Below are 21651 nucleotides of genomic sequence, written 5' to 3' on the forward strand. Positions count from 1 at the left end.
TATGTAGCAAATAGATTCACATACTCAAGGAGAGCTTTTCTGGGCAAATTATCCTAAACAGGGTAACTCAATAGCAAAGTAAGTAGGCTTTTATTGTTATTACTATTAGGAAAATAACATTAATATGAGACATATGCAGGCTGCTATTACATCAGTGCACAGTATTATTCAGTCAATATGCAGGCCCAGTGCTGTGGATCAGTGCAGAGTTCCTGGGCCTTTAACACATGTACCCTGGCTTAGCCTTAAGGTCAAAATCTAATAATGCAATTTTCTGTATTAAAAAAAAAAGAATTTAAAATCCATGTGTTTTTAATGATACGTCCAGGGTTCGGATTTTTTTTTTAATTTGTCCTAGTCACATTGAATGTGAACTTCTTTGAAATATGTGTTATCTATGCCAAACACTGAAACTAATTTGTGAAATAAAACAAACTTTACAAAAATAATCCTCTGTCCATTTATTTGTTTGAAAAGTTAAATTTTGGTAAAGTCATGTTTCAAATTTAAAAGGTCATTATTGGTAATTTGCATTTACTTATTGAAGCGTTACATTTTGACACGTGGTTTTAGTTTATTATGTAACCATATAACATAAGTGTGCTGAGATAACAGAGTTTCAAAGATTTAAACATTAATGTGGCATTTAAACAAGACATATAAAAAGGATGCCTAGATTTAAAGAGTTTCCATTTCAAATAATTAATATGTTTTGGTTTCTTCAATTTTTGCGGTCTTGTTGCACAACATGTATCTAAGACACTGTTGAACGTGCCTAGTTTGGATTAAGATCTTGTTTGTGTCTATTAGCAATTCACAGCTGTCTCTGCTTTAAAAGTATTGAGATAAAATTTCATCGCAAACGTTAGTTAACACAAAGAACTAACATTATATTAAATGGGCCTGCCTATGATTGCTGGCCAGACTGGTGGCAGCTGGAACAAGGAACTTACATGCACACAGGGTTATAGTTCAGATGCCAGGGAGTCAGTGTTAGTTGAGCAGCTGATTGCAAAAAGAAAGCGGCACAGCCAAAATCCCAAACGTGCGTCTAGGAATCCAGAGTCTAAACATAATATAGGAAAAGGACTCTTGGAGCCCAATGGTAATAAAAAAGCTCCCCTACAGAGCTAGGATGACAGCAAAAGACTTCCTCCAGCCCCGAAGAGGCACATGATAGAAAAATCACCCTTTAGTCTTCCACATGCTTCTTGACTTCCTTCCCTGATAACACTTCTATTCCCAGGGAGATCAGCTATTTCCTGTCTCTTCAATCCAACAGCATTTTCCCTATTAATCTCCCACTGATCAGTTAGGCTTTGGTGCTAGACATGACCTGATGACTGAATCCCTCTGCAATCACAGCTGGGCTGCCTTTCTGTATAGGACTAGATTTTTAACCCTCTGTTTCCCAGACTGTTGAGTCTACACACCTCGTTACCTGTCCATAGTATAATTGCTAACAAAAAAATACATAATAGAGTGTACACAGATGAGGGCCTAATCATCCTGAGTGCAAGTGAGAACCCACAGATTCCACTAGTTTCAGCAGGAATTGTGAATATTCACCTGTATTCAGAATCAGGTCCCGTCTCTACTAAGGCTAGAATCCACTGAAATGTTTGGGAGGTGGGGGAATGACATTAGTATTAAGTAAATTAAAGCCAAGGAAGAGGAGGCAGAATGAATGGCCAAATATAATTAAGTTTCCAGATTAGCTGCTAATTTTAAGAGTGCTAAGTACATTATAAGCATTAAACAAACAAATAATAACAAAGGTAAAAATATAATCTGCATTTTTAGTTGAATTCTACTCATTCTTCGAAGAGTACCAAGAATTGAGGATAGATGAGACTAGGCTGCTAACCGTACCAGTTCTGAAATGGCAAGATAGCACAGCTAAAGGCTCAGGTGTGTATGGGAGATACTTGACTTAGATTACTGAAGAAAAAAAAGTTACGTAAAGCTCATGCAAGGTTTGATTGCATTTTCCATATTAAGTTTTTTGCTGTTTGCAAGTTGCCCATTGCCATCAAATGAATGGACTAATATGAAATGGGATCATGTCACTGTTCTTAAACATGGAACACAAATAAGCATTCAAAGGAAAAACTTCTGTATCTAATTAGCAATACATAAGACAGGAGCCTAAGACAGGCTTGTGGTTATTGGCAGGTGTTAAAAAGAGTCCTAGAGATCAGATGTTCTGTTCATGAACAAAGGCAGCTTATTGGTGTACCAAGAAAAAATACAAGGACATATCCCCAAAACTCCCATGTTACTCAAGTCTAGGCATCCCCGAGTGCTCTGGCCAAGATTCAGCAAAGCACTTAGGTATGTGAGTAGATTCACTGGCATCCGTGAAACTATTTACATGCTTAAAATTAAGCACCTGCTTAAGAGCTTTTGTGAACTAGTCTTCTTTCAGGTAAGGATTCTCTTTAGTCAGGCTCCTATTCTACGGACTTAACTTTAACTTTTCCTTTCCAGGAACCTTCCCTTGATCCTTTAGCCTGAACAGATGGTACTGGGGTTTTATAACCCTTCACATTACTAGCAGGTTTTCAGCTGGCTAATCGGAGTGCAACTGTCTCTGTAAAGCTATTCCAGTGCCTGGTTCTCTTTGTGTCCCTTCTTTTTCCAGATGCGTTATTGTAACTCTGCAGCTAAGGCCTTCAATGCAGTTGGAGCATTCTTTAGGAGACTCAAATTTTCCAGTACAAGTTAAATTGATATTATACCTTTTTTCCAGGTTACATTAAGCTGTGGGAACAGTTTAGATAAATTTGCATTCTACCTTCCTTCCAGTTAGTCTAGTAAGCTATGAGAACAGGTTAGCAGCAGAACTATTGATACCAATATTGCTCGGTCTCCAGCTCCGCTTTCCTCATCACAGTGTTTCAAAGGCTTTCCTGGGAAAAGCAGTGGGAACCTCTATGAGCAAGTCTTACGCAAAACTCGGAGCAGCAACTAACATGACTTTGGGGCAGAATGTTCATGTTCCATATGGGAAAAACTAGCCCACAGTGTCTTCTCATAAACTGAGTAGGTTTTGTGCAGCTGTTTAGCACTTCAACAACAAAACCCCAACAACAAATCATATCTTGACCCTTACCTTCTCTCTGCCTTCCATATCACCAGATTGAGGGGGGTGGGGCGAGTTCAGCACAATGTAAAATTACACTACAGCCAATTTAATTGGCCTCCATAGAGCAGTCAAGCATGAGCTAAGCATCTACTGTTACATAATGTATGATGAGAAAGCATGAGAAATTCAGCTAAATTGGGAGATGCTGATAAATCGGGTGACAGGTCACCCCATACCTCTCAACCATCTCATAAGAGGAACATTCTTCATCTGACTCCTTAACTTCACCCCCATCCCACTTACTTTACTGTTTATTACTGCTACCAGAGAAGCTAAATAGTGAAGCTGAATTTTACAGAAATTATTTATGTTGTAGTTTCAGCACACCCCACCAGCAGCTTGAGTTTGCAAACGTTCGCAACCTCTAAGGTTGGTTTGTTCTTGGATGCCCATTTCCCTCAAACAAACACGTGCCAGTTTTTCAATAAATGCAGCAAATTTCAGCATCTTTCTTCCACTCAGTTCGAGCTGAAAGCTATACATGGCTGGTCTTATATAGGTGCATTTTGGTGTGTCTTCTAACAAACAGTGGCGGTTTGGCACCTACAGTAACGCAACAATAGCGTCGCTAAATAGGACCTCGTGCTGTAACAGATTTTAGTGCATTACTAAACTGGTCGCCCGTCACTGTATTGCAAACCCTTATATTTTATATGCTTCATTTTTCCCATGTGGAATATGGGATAACGTGCTTTGTGATATACTGATCAGAAGTGCTATATAAGAGCCAGGTGATAGTATTCTTTATTTAATGCTAACAGCACACCCAAATGATAGACATGGGCATCATTATTCTTTCACTCAAAGGCTTCCCTTTAGGTGAAGAAGCATAATGAGTGAAAATTCATAGGATGATTGTGGTATGGAGTGAGCCTAATTCAGCCACATGAACTGAACTCTCATGAAGGGAGTAATGTGAACATCTTCTCGTCAGACAGCTCTACAAATGACTTCTGCTTTAGTCAATGGATTTTTAATGATCAAAATATTTTCCAAAATTTAAAGTGTATTTATTCTTCTTGTTCTTTCTAATTATGAAACTAAATGAAAAATTGCATGAGTCATTTCTTTGCTGGATTTAATCTCTTAGAATGCTATAGACGGCTCACACAATATCCACGTCTGTCAAGTACCGTTTCACAATTTTTTTGGTCTTCAGATTTATTGCTGATATTTGAAATTCGATGTGGATGTCAGTTAGAGATTGGTCAGATGAGACAGTGCCCCAGACATGCACCTGGTTTTTTAATTTACTTCCCACAAAGATTCCTGCCAGTAAAACACAAGTGCTCAATATTCATATAAAGCAAAAAACAAAAGGGATATGAGCATGGCAAGGGCAACTTCATTTTAAAAAGTGAGCTTAAAAGTGGGTTGCACTATTTCCCCACGATTACCCTCTGATAGCTTGAAATTTTGTTCCCAAATATTCTTTTCTTTGCTGAGTAAGTTCACTTGTTTGTAATCTTAGGGCTACACATGCTCTACTAAACAATTATTTTTAAGGAGTATTGATTAATTTGTCTTCAGAATAGGACATACTCAGATTCAAGACATTTTAAAATTTTAATGAGAGATAAGGAGGGTGAGGTAATAGCTTTTATTGAACCAACTTCTTTTGGTAAGAGAGAGAGAGAGACAAGCCTTCGAGCTTACACAGAGCTTTGCTTCAGGTCTGTATTATATCCTTCATCCAGAAGGGCCACAAAACATTTTTCAAAGGATAGGGGTGAAATGCAATGGAGCCAGTTCTGAGATGCGATGCAGTGAAGAATTAAATGGGACTTGAGTGGGGCACAGGCCTTGTGTTGGCCCTCTGCACAGGGGTGACTGTCACCTGAATAAACTGGTGTAAATTGGCATAGCCCCACTGATCCCAGCCAAGTATCTGTTCCTGAATGATTATCAACATTCATCGGTGTCGGCTGGGAAATGTATAATATCGTCTCCAATGGGACCTGCAAGGGGAATTTAGGTAGGCAGAGCATACAATAGTTAACTAAATATAGACCTAGACCTGGAGCTAATCCCTTCAGGATATGGGTAGGTTCAGATCTGGATTTTGCCACACAATACATATATATTCCATTATGCAATATGGAATTGAACCAGAATACCAAACTTAAACCTAGTCTTATGAAAATTGCTTTAGGTTATTTATTTACTTTTAGCATTATAGCTATTGAATCCAAGAGCCTTGTAGTTCTTAAATAAAACAATAAAATAAAAACAAAAACTCCTGAGTCTTTCCCCTGGGTGACAGGTTTCAGAGGGGTAGCCTTGTTAGTCGGTATCAGTGAAAACAATGAGGAGTCCTTGTGGCACCTCAGACTAACAAATTTATTTGGGCATAAGCTTTCATGGGCTATAACCCACTTCAGCAGATGCATGGAGTAGAAAATCCAGCAAGCAGGTATAATACACAGCACATGAAAAGATGAGAGTTGCCTTACCAAGTGGGGGGTCAGTACTAACGGGGCCAATTCAATTATGTGGACGGAGTTGGCAATGGGGTTTGTTGCAGGGGTTGGTTCCTGGGTTAGTATGGGCCACATTCACCCTAACTGAATTGGCCTCGTTAGCAGACTGACCCTCCCCCGCCCCTTGGTAAGGCAACTCCCATCTTTTCATGTGCTGTACATTTATACCTGCCTACTGTATTTTCCACTCCATGCATCTGATAAGTGGGTTATAACCCATGAAAGCTTATGCCCAGATAAATGTGTTAGTCTCTCAGGTGCCACAAGGATTGCTCGTTGTTTCCCCTGGGTGATTAATGGTCACTAACTCCGCTAAAAATCTCATCCAAATCCTCAGCATCTCCCACCCTAAAATCCTCCCCACCCTTCCCAATACCCACCTTGCTCCCCTCGGGTCCACTCAAAAAGCTGCTGCTAAGATAGGCTTCTCGGTCTGGAATTTGATCATGTCACTCCCTTCCCCTTTGAATCCTTTCTGTGAATACCCCTTCCCTGTTCCATCAGATACAAGCTTCTGATCCTTCACACCATAGCCCTGCCATATGTATTTACTACTCTTCTGCCCATTTGGTCACCAGTACCTAGCACAATGGGCCCTGAGCCTGAATGGGGCCTCTAGGCATTACTGCAATGCAAATAAAAATGCATAATTAGTGAATTATGGTTAGATTTGCTAGCAAATATTTTAGATGTTCTTAACATGAGCAGTACAAGTGTTATTGACACGCAGTAGCAAAAGTTCCTACAGCCTAATATTGATATATTAAAACAGGGTGTACAATTATAAAGTTAGTAAGACACTTTTAAATGTGTCCTTAACCCCCCAAAAAGTACTTGGGAATTTAAGATTTACTACTGCATAATAAAGATGGCTTGTTCTGCTTTAATAGGGGAATTAGTGCTGTTGAGTGGCAGACTCAGTCCCCAGCAGGCAAAAACCTTTATACTGAGAAAATAAAACTTCTTTTTACAACTTCTTTCTTTCCACTTTCAGTCATGTCTCCGTTTTATTAACCAGCAGGCCCAGGTTTGTAATGCACCATTTCTCTGATTTACCATATAAGATACGTATTGATATCTGGATGAGGAAAGCATTTCCTCCAGGAACATGCCTAATGGTTGGATTCAGTCTACCAGATGGGTTATAAAACATTTTAAAATAGCTGCATTTGAAGGATATTATACTACTGAAGTTGTACGTTTGTTTTATTATAAACTAAGTCAGACTTGTCTTAGGTTAAAAAAAATTGAACAAATTACTGGGGCAAACTTACTTTCTTTGGATTTCTACTGCGATGAAAGAACATAATTTTTCCCACTTTTTTCTATACAGTAGTGGAACGGGCTAAATTTCATATAGATATCTCTCATTATATGAAGGTATGAATGATTAAATGCCATCGATCCTGGGCAGGATAACGGAGCATCTGATATGGACTCAATTAATAAAGAATTAAAGGAGGGTAATATAACTAATTCCAATCAATGCAGGTTTATGGAAAATAGATTCTGTCAGACTAACTTGATATCTTTTTTCGATGAGATTACAAGTTTGCTTGATAAAGGTAATAGTGTTGATATAATATATTTAGACTTCTGTAAGACTTTTGACTTGGTACCTCATGACATTTTGATTAGAAGACTGTAAAATGAACACATTAAATGGATTAAAAGCTGGATAACTGATAGGTCTCAATATGAGAGAGACAAGGTAGGTGAGATAATATGTTTTATTGCACCAACGTCTGTTGGTAGAAGGTACGAGGTTTCCAAGTGCACTGAGCAGTTCCTCCTCTTCAGGCCAGGGAAAGAAGTTCAGACTAAATTATTTGAATTGTCCCCTCTGGCCTTGGACTCTATGAATCTCTGAAATAAATGTTTGGCATCATGAAGGGCCCAAGGTACTCTAAATTATCACCCGATAGATGTTTGCTGTGCAAAATGATGTGTCTGTGCAAAATGATTTGGTTTCACTCTACTTCCCGGTGGACATTTATCGTTCTCACAAAATCACAATTATCACTAATTGGTACCCTTGACAGTAGTATCAACAGAGTTAAAGACTGAACAGACATGAACCAGAACTATGCTCTCTCTCCTTTTTGTGGTTCCTGGTCCAAAATGAACCAGAACCGTTTTCAGATCTTTGCTGTGTTCAGATAAACTAAGTGTCCCCCTGTTTTTGAAAATGAAGTTCCAGGGCCCAGTTGCTGGAGCTAGGCCTTGTGCCTCAGACTGTAATAATAATGTTCACATTTAGCAGGGAAGCGCCAGCATAGATTGTCTTCAAATTCAGAAACACAGGAGATCCAACAGAAAGTCTGCCTGAACTATTGAGCACCATAACTTTTTTCCACAACTGTGAGCGTTCACATTGGGAGCTACTGAGGATTCAAAGAAAGTGAAGGTCATGGTGTACCAGGAGCTTGTTGGGAAGATCTCTCAGAGGAAGGGCAATGAGATTTGGGATCAGGTCAAATATGAATCACAAGAAAAGCAAATGACTGCTTAGGGCTTTGCACAGGCTTACGATTCCTGGGTTGGCCCTATCTTTCCCCTTCAGCAGCAGAACTAGAAGAGAGGCACCTACACAGTTGAGCTGGAATGGGAGGCATCTTGCCATTTGTTTTCCTCTTTCACTGCCAACAGTATAGGGCTCCATAAATCATAATGCCAGCCCTGTACTTGAGAATCTGCTGAAAGAGAGAGACCTCAAAAAGTTTCAGTCCAGACAAGTAGTTCAAGCAGATTACTTTTGGAGTGTGCCCGTTCTTATTATAAGACCAACTTGGGAACCCATTTGTTCCGTATTGCTACAGCTAATGTTTGGGCTTATTTTTCACATAATCAAACCAACTGCTAAGCTAGATTCCTCCTTTACATGCTACCTCCTACCAAACTTCATTGCTTCTTATGCCTGTGAATTATAAAGCACTTTTATGCACACTTTAAAAATTATGGAATGTTCTCTTGCTAAGGGGCCATTTCATTGCACAAAGGACCATCTTTTCAGAAGCAGAATGTGAGTAATGTTCAGCCAATCAAGCAAAGCTGAACAGTTCTGTCAACCTCCACTGTGAATAAGATACTATTTCTCTCCGATAATCCATGTCATAATTGTTTCTGTTAAATTTATTGTGGCCCATTACGTTCTCTCTTCTGTTTTGCTTGAAGACAGCCAGGATGCAATAAACACTGCACCTATTCACAGTATAAGTGTGCATGGTGTTCCAGTTTTGTTGGTTGCCACTTTTCAGCGGGAAACTGGAAAAGGAGTTCAGAATAATTTATTCCTGCCTCATTGCCACGAATTCTGAGTGCAATTCACCATGAGTGCGGTGCAAAATGAGACGGTCAGCAAAAGCTGAGTTTCTGGCAGCCTTCAGAAACAGATGGCATGGACTAGCATGTCAGGGGGTTATACCTTTAAAAGTGTCAATAGTTTAATGCCTGAAGTTTACCTATGTTTTAAAGATAATCAAATGTTCATGTGAAAAATACATGAAGTGCAAAGTTGACAGTGTAGAACTACTCTGCAGTACGAATGGGGGAGGTGTTTCTTTGGTGGTGTGAAATTCTCCCTGGTGCACAAGGCCCTCCACACCACTTAAGACCGATGATTAAGGCTGGTGACTGAATTAGGCTGAACATGAGAGTGGTCATACATTAAGGCTTCTGCCCCTATGTGCAGCACAGGTAGTGATGGGGTGATTCAAAAACAAGGCAGCAGAATCTGCATTTATGTAAAGCGAGGAGTTCTAACACACCCAGCAAGAGGCACGGAGGAGCTGCCGTCAAAATTCAAAAGTTGCCTGATCTTGCACCATGGACATCAATGTGAGCTTTACTATTGACTTCAAAGGGTGCTGGATCAAGCTGGAAAAGTAGCTTAGGTGAGGCTATGCTGTATCCTTAAACGCTCATCCCAGGGATGGATTTTGGCACTTGCAAACTGCCGAAATTTCATCCACAATTCTTATTTAGTCTGATGTGAGAGTGCCTCATCTCTGTTAAAGATCCTTGCTCTGAAAGAATTTATGAATGGCAGAGTGGGGGAGGAAGAACATTGGGCAAATACATTTACTATTTACATTTCCTGTGTTATTCTAAGATTTTTATAACTTCACATACTCGAGTACTTTTCTATAAAGTACAATTAATGCGCACGTCATGACTTGTCTAGTATCATCCACAAGAGAATAACTAAGAGGATTTTTTAATCTGAATTTGTACAGGCTTTTCTGTCACTTTTTAAGCAGCTTCATTATTATTTTCTCTTCTATAATTTGTAAAAAGTACTTAACATTCAAAACAGATCCTTTTTAACCTTTTGCCCAACTTAGCTTTTTCTACTTCAAGGGAGGGGGAAAAAAATAACTTGAAGTATACTGGGCCTGGGTTCCTTCAGTCTGCAGGCTGTAAATGTTTTACTTTGATTTGAGATACATGACAATAAATTAGGGGACATTTATCAAAGCTGCTTTGTTGCATTGCTGACAAAAGCTGCTTTTTGCATAAATTACTGCATTATACAAATACACTTAGCAGGATCCTGTTTCTTTGATGTTGCTGGAGGAGATTTATGTTCGATGGAGTTTTTATTTATCTGCCCTGTTCACCTCAACAAGGGCTGGACATATTCCTCAATTAGTTCCATACTTCTAGAAATGACATATATATCTCACAACTAGAAACAAAGAAATTTAAACAAAAAAAAAATCAAGTGCACTTTTCCATGGCAAGTAAAAACTACTGTACAGCAAAGAAAGTAAATATTTAGCCAAAGCTGTATCTTTGAAATCTTTGTTCTGAGAACACTTTGAAAACTATTTAAGTAAGTGAATTTTTGACCAAAAAAAAATTTCCTTTTCAGAAAAGCTTTTCTAGACTTCATTACCAGACTAAGTAAATACAAGTCCATTTCAACAAATACTTGATATCTGAATAAGTAGGTTAAAAGAATAGATTCCCTGTGCAGTAATCCTCTCTGGAACTGTATTTATGCTAAAATCTCTTTCAATGAATATCTAATAAACTAAAAGGCCGTCTTAGGCTAAATGGTGAATTAAGATTGTTAAAAAGGAACTTGTCAAATGAATAAATTGGCTGAACAGACACATTTCTTAAATGAATACAGAATCTCTTAGAAACAGCTTCTGAGCTCTATTCTTCTGTCACTTACCATCACGGCATCTCAGCTTTCACGTAATTTATTTTGTTTCAAGGTCACCAGTTCAAGTCCAACCCCAGGTAGTGCCCCAAAGTTGTTACTCTGTGATGGCTGTTAAGTGATCAATGTGAAATGAGTTTGATGGTCTCTGTTCCATCCCACGTGAAAAACACCAGTATAGTTGGCAACGGACCTTACTGGCAATCTCAGAAGAGACGATTGAAAGGCCATGGGTTACCTTGCCTTGGAGAGTGTCCCTCCAGGCCAGGGTTGAACTAGATTGGCAGGGCAGCATTAAGAAGTGTGCATCATTGCTGCCTATGTTGCACTAACTCTGCAGATAAATTCTCCGTAGCTACCTAAGTGGTATCATTCATGGAAATTAATGGGCGCTATATCATTGATTTCAGTGGAGGCAGAATTAGGCCAATGCTGAGCACGTTTGAAAATCTTGCCCTAAACCATGTACATATACCATGATATAAATTATCTCTAGTGTGCCTCTGAGGGCTTGTCTACCTGGTGTGTAAGTCCACACCCACGTGGTAAAATTCTAATGTGCACTATTATGTTGCACACTAACTAGCCCATATGGACCCCGCTGGTGTGCCCTAAAAGCCCCTGATGTAGTTGGGGTGCGATGCAGTGTGTTACTTTATTGGCTGTTGGCTGTCATTCTTGTCATTTTCAAGGCTCTGATGGAGTCATAAAACTAACAAGAAAGGTGGCTCTGGAGCTTGTGCCTGGTCTCGGCTCCAAGTGGGGCTGCCACCCACGCTCCCAGCTTGGGCTGCTGCCTGGGCTACCCATTCCCCACTGGGAGCCCTGCTGCCCGCCGGGAACAGGGCAGATGACTGGACTCCCAATGTGGATCTCCCCAGTGGAGGCAAGAAGCCCTTGGCAGCAGCCCCCTGGCTCCCAGCTGGGAGTGGGAAGGCGAGAAGTCCTGGGGAATAGCTGGGCTCCTGTGGGGGAGCTGTGTTGAGCTGAGAGCACTGGCTCTCAGCCCCCCCCACCCCCTCCTGCCCCTCTTCAGTCGGTGGAAGCGCTTCAGGTGAGGATGCGTCCCACTGACAGAAGGAGGGTGGTGTGGACATCAGCCACTGCAGTAATTCATGTAAGTCAAGCTCACACAGGTTGACTTATCTTTGTAGTGTAGCCTCACTCTCTTACTCTACCTGTGGAGCAAGAAAAGGTGTGTTTTGTTGGAAAGGAAGGTGTGCTGGAGGGTACAACAAAATGGAGACACTCGGTATGCTGGACTAATCCAGCATTTACTTTATCCCTAGAAAAGGAATAACTCCCTTATGCTTCGGATGGGTATGTTAAGATGGAAATATGGAATGTGCCAAGCAAATTGGTTGAAACGCTACTAAAGAAGAGAACTGTCAGACACAACAATGAACAGGGTATGTGACATGACTTTTGTAAAGGGAAATCTTGCCTCACCAATCTATTAGAATTCTTTGAGGGGGGGCAACAAATGTGGACAAAGGTGATCCGATGGATGTAGTGTACTTGGACTTTCAGAAAGCCTTTGACCTGGTCCCTCGTCAAAGTCTTTTAAGCAAAGTAAGAAGTCATGGGTAGGGCTCTGTGTCTGTCACCAAGGTTGAGGAAATCATGGATTCTGTGACTTTCTATGACCTCCATGACTGCCGCCGCAGCCAGTGTAGCTGACCCCAGGGCTGCCCAAGCAGCTGGCTCCAGGACCAGCTGCTCAGGTGGCCCTGGGGACAGTCACACTGGATGCTGCTGGAGCGACCCTGGGGCCAGCTGCACTGGCCACTGCTCGGACGGTCCCAGGCAGTTGGCCCCAGGAACCGCCTGAGCAGCAGCCGGTGCAGTTGGCCTCAGAGGCCACCTGAGCAGTGGTCCTGGGGAACGCCAAAGCAGCCACTGTCAATGGCCCCTGACAGCGGTCCCTCTGGCCCCACGCCCCCCAGCAGCAACCGTTCTGGTGCCCCCCGCCCCCCAGCAGCAACACCCCCACCCCAAGATTTAGTCAGGGTTATTTATAGTAAAAGTCACGGACAGATCAAGGCCCATGAATTTTTGTTTATTGCCCATGACCTGTCCATGACTTTTACTAAATATACCCATGACTAAATTGTAGCCTTAGTCATGGAATAAGAGGGTAAGGTAACTGGAAACAAAGGGTAGCAATAAATTATCAGTTTTCAGAATGGAGAGAGGTAAATAGTTGTGTGCCACAGGATCTGTACTGGGACAAGTGCTGTTCAACTGATTATGCATTTTTCCAGATCATTTATGAATGAACGATGAGATGGCAAAAGTTGGAGATGATACAAAATTACTCAAGATAATTAAGTCCAAAGCAGATTGCAAAGTGGTACAATGGGATTTCACAAAACTGGGTGACTGGGCAACAAAATGCAATGTTGATAAATGCAAAGTAATGCACATTGGAAAATATAATCCCAACTATATATATACAAAATGATGGGATCTGAATTAGCTATTACCTCTCAAGAAAGAGATTTTGGAGTCATTGTGGATAGTTCTCTGAAAACATCTGCTGAATGTGCAATGGCAGTCAAGAATAGTAGTAATCATTAGGATACACGTAGATAATAGAAAATATTATATTGCCACTATATGAAGCCATGGTATGCCCACACCTTGAATAGTGTGTGCAGTTCTGGTCGCCCCATCTCAGAAAAGATATATTAGAATAGGAAATGGTACAGAGAAAAGCAACCAGAATTATTAAGGGTATGGAACAGGAGAAATTAAGAAGACTGGAACTTTTCATCTTTGGAAAAGAGACAACTAAGGAGGGATATGATAGAGGTCTATAAAATCATAAATGGTACAGAGAAAGTGAATGAAAAATGTTAGTTACTCCTTCATATAACACAAGAACCAGGGGGTTACTCAATGAAATGAATAAGCAGCAGGTTTAAAACAAACAAAAGGAAGTACTTCTTCAACACACAGTCAATCTGTGGAACTCATTGCCAGGGGATATTGTGAAGGTCAAAACTATAATGAGGTTCACAAAATAATTAGATAAGCTCATGGAGGATAGATTCATCAATGGCTATTAGCCAAGACGATCAGGGATGCAACCCCATGCTCTAGATGTCCCTAGCTTCTGACTGCTAGAAGCTGGGAGTGGAACACAGGATCAGTCGATGATTGCTTGTTCTCTTCATTCCCTCTGACACACCTGGCATTGGCCACTATCAGAAGACAGGATGCAGGGCTAGATGGACCATTGGTCTGATCTAGAATGGCTGTTCTTATCAAAGAATCATAAAATCATAGTACTGGAAGAGAGCTCGAGAGGTCATCTAGTCCAGTCCTCTGGACTCATGGCAGGACTAAGTACTATGTAGACCATTCCTGACAGGTATTTGTCTAACCTGCTCTTAAAAATCTCCAATGATGGAGATTCCACAACCTCCCTAGGCAATTTATTCCAGTGCTTAACCATCCTGACAGTTAGGAAGTTTTTCCTAATGTCCAACCTAAACCGTCCTTGCTGCAATTTAAGCCCATTGCTTCTTTTCCTATCCTCAGAGGTTAAGAAGAACAATTCTTCTCCCTCCTCCTTTTATGTACTTATTTATGGGCTTAGGTGTAAATTAGAGCTGGTCAGAAAACAGAATTTCCATTCCATAGAAATTCCAATAGTTTGAAATTTGGTTTTGTTCTAAATCGGAACAAAAAAAATCAAAATTGTGAAATTTACCATGGAGCAGAAATAATTCTGTTTGTAAACATCAAATTGTTTCATTTTTGATACTGTTGAAACATTATGATATGATATAAAATATTAGATACAATCTAAATGTTAAAACAAAATAATAAAGTTAAAAGTAAATGTTTTAACCTGATCCAAACAAGAAAGTTTAATTATTCTTTTCCACACTTTTCCATTGACATTTTTATAGAAATCAACACATTCCTATGAAACTGTTTCATCAAAACATAGGAAAACATATACAGTTCCCTCGAAGAGTATATTTGACTCTTTGCATTTTCTAAAGCAACCCACTTGAGCTCCAGAGATGTTTTAAGATGTTAAAAAGACAAAAGACTCATGTAACTTTAGCTGTAGAGCTGCTATCAACCCCTCCATAGTGTCCGTGCACTACAACTCACGTGATAGTATACACAAGTACATTTCCCTAATTGTAACTTTTCCCCTCCTAGTGCCATCACCCTCACCAGACAGATAGGTCAGGCTGCCAAAAGAGACGCTGGGATGGTCCTATCAAGCAATGTTATAGGAAGTCACAGAACTGGCCTTGGAGCCCACTGTAGCTTTTGAAAGTGTTACACCTACACCATTCAGCACAGAAAACTTTGCTCTTGGCCAGCATGGACACTAGAGGCAGCAGATTTGGCACGGAGGTTCAGAAGTCCAATGCCTTTGTTGTTCTCTTTATAGTCCTTTAAAATGTCGTACATGCAGTTTGGTCAATTTGGGATGGAGGGAGGGTTCCATTTCATCATGTGACTATTAATGTGCTCGCTAAGAAAACTCTTAAATTAATAGCTAAAACAAATATCAATGCCCTACAAAACCACTGTTAAATAAATTCCTCAAGGCATGCCCAGCCCCATACCTTGTTACCATCTAGAGACTGGTATAGACTGCTCTACCTGCAGAAGTAGCTTGCATCCTGCCCTGCTTGAAAGGCCTTTCACAGTCACAACCAGATACACATGAGCTTATGTGACTCTCTTTAATTGCAGAATATTAGTCTATTTAGGATTTTTTTCCTGTGCAAACTAATGAGTCCAGAGGTTTCAACCAAGCACACGATTTACCCTTAATTGGCACCCTGGTAAATGGCCCTCTTGCTTAATTGCCAACTGCAGTCAAAAATTTTAAACAAAATTTTTTCCATTAAAAATGGTGTTTTGTTTTTTAAAACAGAATTTGTCATTAAAAAGTTGTTTGCCACTATTGAAATGTTTCATTTTATGCAAGAAAAGTGCCATGATCTTGAAATGTTTATAAAAATCATCAAACTGCATCAAAATTTGTTGTTTACTGAAAAATGTGTTTGTGTGATTTTGATTTTTTTTGGGGGGGGGACACTTTGAGGGGAAAATAACTGAAATTTTTCAAGAGTGGTTTCTCATTTTTCAAGCAGCTGTATGGAACAGATTCCACGCAAGGTATGTCAATGACCCTAGACAATGGATTACTGTTGGAATTTGTTCTTAAAGTCTGTTCAATTGGCATATCTGACCACCTGTTCAAAATAGTTACCTGTGCAGTTTTTGTATGAATTTTCCCAGGTTTCATCCTTCCAGTCCTTCACTTCCTTGATCTATTCTGGCACTAAAAAATGTCAGTCTACTCTCAGTACAGCTTTCCAATAGTCTACTGCTCCAAACTATGTATTTTTCAAATAATCATGGCGTAACTGCAAATATCGACCAATATAGTGTGAGTCTGATAATTGGGACAATTACATTATTGGCACATTTCTGTTTGTCTCAGGTTTTGTGCCAATTAAATGTGTTCTAATGTACAACTAACGGGCATGAAATAATGCATATTCTTTATTTAAAGTAATACAATATAAATTAAAATAGACTTCTCTGGTTTAATTATATGGACCAATTTCACATTGAGGGGTTACCATTCAAAAATATAAAATTGCAGAGAAAAATTCTGATAAGGCCTTTTGAAAGTGTTGTCCATTATCCTCAAATAAATAAGCAACAAGCATGAATTTCCATTGCTGCTATCTTGCCATATAAAGCACCCAAGTACCCATCTTGCCTGACCATTGGCCTCTTCGCTTTCCATACAAGACAGTTGTGAGGCATTTTCATAGGCCCTCAGATTCTGAGAAATATATGGGTCCAGAAGTCGAGAGTAATTAGCACCCTCTAAAATTGGAACTACAGTCTAAACAGCTCAAGCCTTCATTCTGCAAAGCAAACAAACAATCCCAGTTGAGAAGCCTTTGGCAGGGCTGGAGCAAATAGTTTACCATTCTTATTTCTACAGTTGTTTAATCTAAACAGACAGCAGCATGTAAAAATATAAATATTCTATATTTGTTAATATAGTCTTAAGTTATTGCTATAGCTGTCTGTTTTGATTTCCATGCATAGGAACCCCTGTGTATAACCCTTTCTTCATATATTTCTGTACAGAAATATTTTTTAAGAAGCCATTATCTAAACTGCTGATGTAATAAGGGCCTGGTATATGAAATACACTTAATAACTCAACCTTAGTTATTTATTGTGAACCAGGGTGCATTCTCCTTGATTCCATTTCCCAGCGAAATATAAGTGGAGCTTTCATCATGAGTGCTTGAATTTATGGCAAGCAGACCAAGTGACATTAAGAAAGCCACACAATCCCTTCATTCAGTCTTTAATAAGGAAGCCAAGGAAAAATTATCCAAGCTGGTTTGCGGGTGACAGCACAAGAACTTTTTGGAGTCAGAAAGTTAGCGCCGAGGCTCCCTGTCAGCCCATTAAAAAGTAAGGTTGGCATTCCCTGATATTAGAACCATGTGTGCAAAGGAATTTTTCTTCTGGTAAGACATTCCAAATATTGTCCCAGAGCCAAACACTTCGGTGTTAGACTAATTTAAGCAGTATGTTGGAATCAGCTCTTAGGACTTTGATCATATGGAGATCGTTTGTTACAAATTGAACTAACCCAGTCTCTATTTCTGGTGGATCAGAACTATGGATTTGTTGAATTAAATGCCTCATTTAATGCAGTTTGCACATGAAAAGAAAGCTGCACTCAGGAATCTGATAGTGAATTTTTCACCTAACCAACAGGTCTACTTTTTTATTACTTTTAAACCTAATCCATACTCAGTCCACACTGTTCCTAATAACCCCTAGGCTGTTTGGAGTGAAGGTTTAAATCAGCTCATATGTTATGGGGGGATAAAGCATCACTGAATTATCAAACCGTGTAATAAGGAACACATTTGAATCCTATTCAAAAATATTTTTTATGAAAAAATAGTTCTTGGTTGTTATTTACCATCCGAATAACCCAATTCTCTTTCATGGCAACAGTGAGGGAAATGTACAAAATGCTTTTGCAGACATTGGATTTTTTTTTTCACCCCCTCAATGGCTGTCCCTATCTTTTGCAGCTGTACTATCTTGAGGGTTAAAAGTGCACAAAATAAAGCATTTCCACATATGGCTGCACTTTCTTTCCATTTCTTGAAGTTATAATATCTCTGACTGTAGATAATGATATTATAAACTGTCATTAGTGCATTTTGAGTATATAAAATACATGAAACAACGCTGGGTAAGTCCAGCTGGACTCTGGGCAGAAACATTGCAATTTGATTCAGCAAAACAGAAGACACACACACACACACAGAGTTTGCAAGCAAGGTTGCATAACAGCTAAGCATAAACCAATAGTAAGTTATTGATAACAGTGAGATGCAAGTATGACTTAATAGTTAACATAAGAGATGGTCACATCATCTTTGGAAAATTGCTTAAGTTTCTACAGCTAGAGTTGATACAGAAGTTTAGGCATGATTTCTTTGCATAGTTGGATTTTAGGATTGACACTGGTACGTTTAGACCATTTATAAAACTGTTCTAATCTTATACAGTCTCATACAGATTCTCAGTTTTTACAAAGTAAACAGATTTTCTTTTTTCCTCAGCCGGCCCCTAGAAACTCTGACCTGCCAATGAAATCACAGGAATCCTCTCTCTTTGTTCTGAATGATTATAAAAGGTTTATTTTAAAAGAAATTAGAATTTTTTATTTTCTGAAATTTAAAAAAAAACACCTCCAAATGGAAGATAAAGCCTTTTGTGCATCGGGGATGTTTTTCCTTTCAGTCATCTTTGGCTATTCCGGTATAGTTGCAGTGGTGCAGCCCCTTAGGATAGATAGGCTAAGTTGTTCCAAACCAAAACTTGCAGCTTAGCCTGGTTTCCAGAAGGGATGAGCTTCTCCAGTGGAAATAGAAACTTTGCCTTTGTACACGCAGGGTTTACAGTGCTGCAGTTATGCTGGTGGCTGCCCCTCTGCTTGGAATTGGGGGTAAAACCCCCAGTGTAGACAACACCTAAGGGTAAAAAATCACCTCCAGTGTGGCAATCCAGTGTAAGGCCCTCCAGAGTGATTAAGACCGATAGTGGAGCTATGAAGGGAGAACAGCGGCACACAAAATCCTCTACGCACCCTACACCCCACAGTAGCATATGCTGGGCCATAACCTAAGCTGCTGCATATTACATTGTACTTCTAATGAATTCACTGGATCTACTGGCCCAGAGTTGACTGTGAAGAGGGCAAGCAGCTTGTTTTCGTGGATCCAGAGACTCCAACATGAAAAGAGTAAGGCAGAGTGGCTGCAGCTACTAGTCCAGCCCATAGGCTAGATGGTGGGAAGGAGCAGAAAGGATTTTCAGCAGCCCCACATCCTGAACCCAAATCTGGGGATGGATTTCATCTCCCAGTCCACCTTATGCTTCTGCCACATAGAGCCTGATGGCTCTGGCTTGACATGGGAGAAGTAGATTTCAGCTTTAATGAATAGAAGAGACAATGCTTTAAAAAAAATAGTTACAAAGCAGATACTGATAATAAATATTTTTTATTGGCACGTAAAGAAAGATCAGATGTTTAATGAAATCAGGATGGGTTTGGGAGATGAACTCAAGCTGAACTCCCCAGATTTTCATGCAACTTCAATTAAAACAATTTTAGAAGAGCCACTGACAGCCCAATATCTGCCATTGAAAATGTAATTAAAAATTAGCAATATTTTTGCGCTACATTTTCCAGTGAAATTTCAGCCCTAATCTTAAACTTTATATATTCTTGAATGGGTTTTTTTTTCTTCCCAGATAAGAATTCTGTGTGTTTTATCCATAGGTTAAAAAGTTTATAATCAGTGTAATTTAAGTTACATGCTAATATGGCACACCAAGCCATCAATATTTCACACACACAGTGTCGTACATATATATATTTCTTCATTGTAGATATGCTGCTGGCAGTTACAATTTCGCTAAGTGCCATGACGAGTAAAAGGTTAAAATGTCTCTTTTTCCTGTTTTAAGTTGGGGCTTAGAATTTAAAACATTTAGGCTTGGGGTTAGTTTCTGTCTACCAGCCCCTTCCTATAAAACTATAGAAGTTTGTATAGTTCAGAGTTGGTACAAATCTTTTGCTGTGCAGCCCCTTTGAATATCCATGGGAGTCCATGCAACTAAATCCTTGAGCAGTGCTTTGAAAAGGTACCCCTGGCATTTTCAGATGCTCTGAGATTCAGTCTTGGAAGCAATGTCTGGGATGGTAACATGAACAATATTTTAATGCCATGATAGAAACCAGACAGCGGCTCCTATAATATCAGTGGCCCAAAAGAAGTAACTGAATGTAGCTATCTAGTGGGAAAGTAAATTACACTGCGAATCATTTCAATAAACAATATTTCACAGAATATTTTCTTACAGAATCATTTTGAAATTCCCTTAAATAACAGAAGTGTGTGAGGTGAGGGAAGAGGTTGCCTGAAAAGACAAAATTTAACAACATATGATCTACACAGGTACTAATACACACCTTATATGCACCAAAGTTGGATTCCCTCTTGCAGTTGCTTAACCTACAATTAAACATTAAATTATTTGTAAAATACAACTCAGAAATAAATGGGTGTATTGCACACGCCTCTCATATGAATGTCAGCAATAAATAGACCTAAGCAAATACTTCCAAAAGAAGAATTTATTTGATGGCCTTGGCCTAATTTCATTTTTTAAAACAAACTTCTGCACAGATAATGAAATTCTTAGATTTAATAGTTCTTCACCAAATACATGGCCTGCAAATCAGTCATGACGATTTGTAATCCTAAATTTGTGCTCCATCGATCAGTTACATAAGAGACAGTGTATTGTGTCTGTTCCTTGATTTAATCTCTTACATAACTAATTCACTAGCCCCTGCAAGCCAGGATTCCCTGGACACCATAGACTGTAGGTTAAAATAAAACACAAACAGTAATTTCTTAAAATCTAAGGGGTGAAAACTTGTTTGCATTAAATCAAAGGTAAAACTTCATTATGGCCAAGATTTCACCTAAGGTGTTTATTATATTAGCAGGCATAATAACATTTATATAGTCCAGTTCCCCACTTCAGTTAATGATATTAATTCCTAAAGACTTCTCCAATATACAATAGGCTATTTTCAAGCTCGAGGAGACATCCCCCACAGGTTTAAGGAATCCTCCCCCCCCCACCCATTTTCTTTTTCCAAGCTCCTTTAAATAGCTTTTCTTTCCCTAAGGTCATTTCCATGAGCACTTAATGAACTGTAGACCAGCCTATATTATAGACCCCTGTCTCTGCCCCTTCCCAGCATGCTTTGTTAAGAGGAGATTGACAGGCGTACTTCCCTTCCCCCTAGGCTTTCAGAAGCTCAAGGTTGCTTTGCACTGTCTTAAACTCCTTTAAAAGGTAAGGTCCATTTCCTACGGCTAGCTTTCTGTTTCTTTGCTTGCTTGATCTGAAATTAGACTCCCACAGTTTGGTAACAAAGGGAGGAAAAGGTAAGCACTAGTTCATGATTTTCTCTGTCTGACCAAACAACTGTGGGAAAATAGGTCCACCTGGTTAAAAAGGCATGGCCCTTCTTCCCTGGGGTCCTTTCCTAATTCCTGCTGATTGGTTAATGTGATGGCCCAAGCAACCCTGCAAACTTGGAACTTTGTAGTCAGTGAAAATTGCTGTAGGTAAATGCTTGAGTATTTGAGCTAAAGTTCATGTTCCTCAGGCACTTGTGATAGTAAAGTTTCATGGAAAGGTAATGTCAAAGGCTGTCAGACTGAAATTCACTT

General features: G+C 39.6%; 1 long non-coding RNA gene across 1 annotated transcript in view; it reads left to right on the forward strand.

Annotated features, from left to right (window-relative positions):
• Window positions 1–21138: 21138 nt before the first annotated feature.
• Window positions 21139–21651, forward strand: part of LOC123349565 — an 81139-nt gene continuing 80626 nt past the window's right edge. Inside the window, exon 1 of the long non-coding RNA XR_006573587.1 lies at window positions 21139–21271. This is a non-coding gene — a long non-coding RNA (uncharacterized LOC123349565). The remainder of the gene's footprint in view (window positions 21272–21651) is intronic.

Source organism: Mauremys mutica, chromosome 14, assembly GCF_020497125.1.
Source record: "Mauremys mutica isolate MM-2020 ecotype Southern chromosome 14, ASM2049712v1, whole genome shotgun sequence".
Lineage (NCBI taxonomy): Eukaryota > Metazoa > Chordata > Testudines > Geoemydidae > Mauremys > Mauremys mutica.